This window comes from Loxodonta africana, chromosome 18, assembly GCF_030014295.1.
Source record: "Loxodonta africana isolate mLoxAfr1 chromosome 18, mLoxAfr1.hap2, whole genome shotgun sequence".
NCBI lineage: Eukaryota > Metazoa > Chordata > Mammalia > Proboscidea > Elephantidae > Loxodonta > Loxodonta africana.
In genome coordinates, this window is record NC_087359.1 from 24,860,909 (window position 1) to 24,866,908 (window position 6,000).

Here is a 6,000-nt window from a genome sequence, read left to right on the forward strand (position 1 = left end):
AAGACAAGACCAGCTTCCAATTGGTCAGCAACCACCAGGTGAGCCTCTGCTAGGCACTTAGCCATGGGCTAAGTGTTGGGGCCAGACACAGGTCTAAGAGAAAAAGACAAGGTAGAGATTACTGTCCACAGGCTGGGGATAAACATGCCTGCTGGTCCCCGCAATCTGATTTTCTGAATACAAAATCCTAGCATAGTGGTCTGGCATGGTCTAACTGTTGGTTTGCACAAGGGAAGGATATTTGAAATCAGGACAATCTCTCCCAAAGCTGGGACTGTCGTTGCGTGACCTTGCCACATCAGGATGTCATCTGTCCCCTGCCAGGCTACGAGAACATTCCGGCATCACGTCCATGTGTAAGAGGCACCCTGGGGCGTGCAGTGCACAGGCAGGAAAGTCAGAACTTCTGGGACATTTTACTGGTTTATGGGGACAATCAAATAGAATATTTGAAATCTGAACCATCTCCGAAAAGCCTGTCCTTGGAAAATCCAGGGCATCTGGTCGTAGTCAACAGAACGCCTTGCCTTCTTCAAAGCTGACTCAATTCTGCACACATAAAAGGCCTGTGACATGCCGAGGCCCCGGAGTCATTCCCGCTCTTGGGTCCTATGTTAGTCAGCTCCTCATTAGACTGCTGAGTTGGGTCTGTGTCAGCACCCTCCAAAAAGGGTTGGGAGAGGCTGGAGGGTGTCCAGGCAAGAGCCACAGGCATGATCAAAGGGATGGAAACTAGGCCCTAGGAAGAAAGGTTAAAGGAATTGGAATTATTTCTCCCAAAAAGAGCCAGAGAGAGTCTGTATGACTGAAATCTAGAAATGAGCAACACAAACCTCTGATTAGTCTCGACTTTTTTCCCATCTGTAGCTTTTATCCGAAGGGTCAACAGAAGTAATAGCCAATAGCTCACACTTATCATATGCTTACTAGATGCCAGCTTTCTGCTCAGTGCTTTGCGTGGGTGGTTTCATTTCATCCTCACTAAGAGTTGGAATGGACTTGACCGCGATGGGGTTAACAGGGTAGGGCATGGTGGTTCAGTGGTGGAATTCTTGCTTTCCATGTGGGAGACCTGGGTGTGGTTCCTGGCTGGTGCACCTCATGTGCAACCACCACTTATCTGTCTATGGAGGTTTGCATGTTGCTAAGATGCTGAACAGGTTTCAGTGGAACTTCAGACTAAGACAGACTAGGAAGAAAGGCCTGGTGATCTCCTTCTGAAAATCAGCCAGTGAAAACCCTATGGATCACAATGGTCCAATCTGCAGCTGATCATGGGATCATGAAGGACTGGGCAACATTCCCTTCCACTGTGCATGGGGTTGCCATGAATCGGGGCCAATTCAATGACAGCTAATGACAACGACAAAGCCGCACGTGACGATTGAGCATCTGGAATGTAGCTAGTGTGACTAAGGAATTGAATTTGAACTTGAATTTGAATTTTGTGTCCGGGGTGGCCGTGAGTTGGAGACCGACTCGACAGCAGTATCTATAACAACATCGTATAATCCTCAAATAACCTGCTATTACACCCCTTTTTAGAAGAAGAAACTGAGACTTGGAGGGTTTTAGTGTTTTGCCCACTGTCACCTGGAAAGCTGGTGGCAAAAATAGATTTAAAACCCTTTCTTGTGACTCAGAGTCCAATTCTCTTTCCAGCACCCCACAGGAACACAGCAGAGAGAAATGCAGCCTCAAGCATTGGACAATACACACCTGGGCGGTCAGTCCCTGACCAATACGACTGGATTTCCCTCCCACATCTCAGCAAGCACAGGCCTCTCCACCCCTTAATGTGGAGATGCAAAGAGCTTTAATTGCAAAGTTGAACTTGGGAGAAACAGCCTTCTGCTTGCAAAGCAAACCAATGCAGAAGGGCCTGGCAAGGTGCTCTTACATGCAAGTCTGGGGATGATAACATGGATCAGAGTGTGGAAACACAATCTTGAACTATAGAAAAATTCTGGTAGATCAAAAAGAACATACGGGCTATCATGCTGCCAGGGAAAATGTGGAATTAGGCCTTCATAATTAGGCCTCCACTTTGGTGCAGGGCGATGATTATCACGGAATTAACAGAAAAAGGGGATTAAGTTCCCAGGGCCCCAGCTTCAGCTCCCCCAGGGGCCAAGGTGGGAGACGGTGCTTGCAGGCAAGAGAACCTGGGATTCTGGGGGCTGCAAGAAGCACCCAGAGACAACTAAGGTCTGGCTTGCCCAGGAGGAAGCTGATTTCTGGATGGGGAAGTGTCGTGGCGAGGGGTTGATCCTGGACCCAAGCTGCTGTGACATCCTCTGATTTCTGCCCACCAAGGGCATGGTCTGTGTAGGACATGCCAAAGGCTACCACCTATGGCACATGCTGTGGATACCAAATGACCTGTTACTGTATCATTCTGGGACTTCCCAACATTCCAAAATATCCTTATTTTACATGGAAAAAATGTAAAAGCACAGAGAGGTCAAATAACTAACCAGAGGCCACACAGCTCCTAAGTAGCAAACTCAAGGCTTGAATCCAGATCTGTCTTACTCCAAGGCCCCTGCACTCTCTAGTACATGGCATTTTCTCCCAACTCCCACCTTCCTTTCCTTTTCAACCTTCCCAGAGTTCAGCCTGGCACTGTGTATCTAGTCCAGTTACTGTCGACTCCAACTCATGGTGACCTCCACGTGTGTCAGAGTAGAACTGTGCTCCACAGGGCTTTCAGTGGCTGGTTTTTCAGGAGGGGAACACCACACCTTTCCTCTGGGGCACCTCTGGGTGGACTCCAATCTCCAACCTTTCAGTTAGCAGCCAAGTACTTAACCATTGCTCCACCAAGGCTGCTTCTGTACCCAGTTGTGCACCATTGACTTGATTCCAACTCATATCAACCCCATAGGATACAGTAGAATTGTCCCAAGGGGTTTCCTAGGCTGAAATCTTTTTTTTTTTTTTTTGTGCTTTTAGTGAAAGTTCATAAATCAAGTCAGTCTCTCATACAAAAACTTACATACGCCTTGCTATGTACTCCTAGTTGTTCTGCCCCTAACGAGACAGCACATTCCTCTCCACCCTGTGTTCCCTGTCTCCATTCAGCCAGTGTCCTAGGCTGAATGAAATCTCTATAGGAGCAGATTGTCAGGTCTTTTCTCCCAAAAAGCATCTAGTGGGTTCAAACCGCTGACGCTTTGGTTAGCAGCTGAGCACTTAATCATTACACCATCAGGGCTTCTTCTGTACCCAGAATGGGTGCCCAGTTCTGCAGGATCGAATAACAGCTGTGGTGAAACACAAACCAAAGATCCGTTTTCCCATTGCACCAAAGTGCAATCGAGTTTCTCAAAGTGTCTCTTGTGACGCACTGCTCCTCAGAGGAAGGGCTCTGTGGTCGGATGGGAATGGGATCCGTATATCCTACGGCCTCCACTTTGAGAACCACCAAACCACCAAGCACGTGGGCGTGTAAAAGGCACAGGGGACGCCTGCTGTTCCCACAGTATCCCCAGCACCTGACCCCAGGAGGCGCTCAGTAAATAGTTATTGTTCAAATGAACGAACAGCTATTGTCTTGAAACTTGTTTGCTTGGTTTAACCCAGCATCTCAAACTTTTTGATCCAGCAAGCTCCATTTTGGGGTACAACACCACGATATGGTGTTCTGGGAGACACCCTTCCGGAGGAGGTGAATTCCACTGGGATGGGTTTGGAGAAGCTGGAAGCAGAGCAGTGAACGAGCTTGGGGGTTAGAGAGGAAACTCTATCGGGCCTGGGAGCCGTTCGGGTGATTCTGTTGGTTTTTGTTTTTTTTTTTCTGGAAATTGAGGAGAGGGGAGTAGGAGATGGTGAAGAAGAGAAAGAGGAAGGAGAAACGAGGAAGAGGAGGAGGGCAGAGGAAGAAGGAAGGAGGGAGAGGAGAAGGGAGAAGCAAGAAGGAGAAGAAGAAAACGGAGGGAGGAAGGGAGATGGGGATTGAGTAAGCAATCTCAGCCTGGACCAGGAGTAGATCAAAATGATCTGCCAAGAAGTGTGATCTCCATAGACCAGGGTTAAAAACAAAACCTTTGCTATTAAGTCGATTCTGACTCATAGCGACCCTATAGGACAGAGTAGAACTGCCCCATAGGGTTTCCAAGGAGCACCTGGTGGATTCGAACTGCCAACCTTTTGGTTAGCAGCCATAGCTCTTAACCACCACGCCACCAAGGTTCCCCAGACCAGGGAAGAAGGTGAAGAATCTAGTGGGAAGGAGACAAAACCACTGAGAGCTTGTAAGAAGCCGATCCAGCTGCCAACCCCTGACAAGCTGATGGAGTGACAGCAGGCCGCTCTGCTACAAACTCTGTGCCCTGGACCCAGCTGGGGGCACAAAAGCAGAGAGGCTGGGTGAGGTTGGTAGGAAGAGGGCCCTGAGTCATATGGTGAGGTGTGCACATGGGCCTGCAATACAGAAGGCCACTGCAAAGCCCAGGGGACCCCCACCTCTGTAGCTGCTCTCCCTGGAGACGGCAACGAGGGGCACTGCCCTCAGAGAGAGCACCCCACAGGAAAGCAGCACTCAGGTCTCATCCTGCCTCTGCCACTGACTCAGTGGGGTTAGCCCACCGTGGCCAGCTCCAGCCTCAGATTTTATCTGCCAAGGGACCCTCCGTAAGATCTCTTCCAACAGTGACACACGCTTCTGTGGTTCTAAGCTTGGCTCTACCACCCCACAGAGATATTGCTCACAGAGCCTACGGAAGGTTTAGAGCCCATCAGCCAGAAGCCCAAAAGTCTGGCTCCCCAAGAAGGCAGGAACCACCCAGTGTCTTCTTCCTTTCTCCAAAGCAGGAGCCCCCGGCCTCACGGTGGAGTCAGTTTGGAGTATTTTTGTTCCACTCATGGGCCTCTAATGGAATCAAGATCACGCTATTTATATTTACAAATGGTGCAAACTTTAGGGGAACATCAAATGAGCCAGATGTTGTAAGAATGGGGGAAAATGAGGGAACTTGGCTAATAGGAACCAAAAACAGCCTCCGGAGAAGGCTTTCTGGACCCAAGATACCCAAGACCCTGAACTCGAAGACCATAAGAAAGGTTGTGACTTAAGGCCCTTTTGATTTCGAGCAACTTCTTCAAGGTAGCAAGAAGAGTTTATTGGGGCTTGTTCTGCTTGGGGAGAAAAATGCAGACTTTGTCTGCCTCCATTGTTCCTTCTGAGACCATGCAGGGGATTAGAGCAGCAGGCTTTTCATCTCCAATTATTTTCAGCCGAGGGAAAAAACAGATGGTAAATAGCACTGAATAAAATTTTTTTTTTTTAGAATTAATATTAATAAAAGATGTGTTGGAGGCTCTAAGTCCCAGGAACCAGGGCCAGCCTCGTGAGTGGGTGGGGGCAGGGGAGATGGAGGGAGAAGAGAGGGCCGGGACAGGGAGAGGTGGTGGGGGATGAAGAACAGACTCCCTTAGTGACCACTAAGGTGCTGGAACATCGTGTGGGAGGCTGTGCACCCCTGGGAGCCGACATCTGGCCAGGGGCTGGAACCTCATGCCATGTGGTGCCTCTCGGGGCTCTGAGCACCACAGGGGAGGAGGGCGGTGGGGCCAGGCAGAGGGTTGCCCAGCACTTGCGAGGCATGCTGGCGCCACTGGGCCCCCTTTCAGCTGGGTGTGGCCCAGATGGCTCCTTGGTGCAGCTGCAGCACACAGAGGAGGCCGGTGGTGTTCTCACTTCCCCGGCCAACTCCAGCCTCTGTCCCCAGCCTTGCTTGGCCAGTCTGAGTGTCCATCTGTCAGCAAGAGCTGTTGTGTGCCCAATGGCCAAACAGCTGTTCTCTGGGGGTTTGGATTCCACATAAGAGCAGAGGAACTGGTATGGCTCTTTCAGGATTTGTAGAGTTGACATGGAAGAAAAGGCTGATATCAATGGGCGGAAACAGATGATTACAGATGTGTGTGGACAGGGACAGCAGGTCCCTGGGGACATTCTTTCATTTAGCAAAAATGTCTGAACACTCACTAGGGACAAAA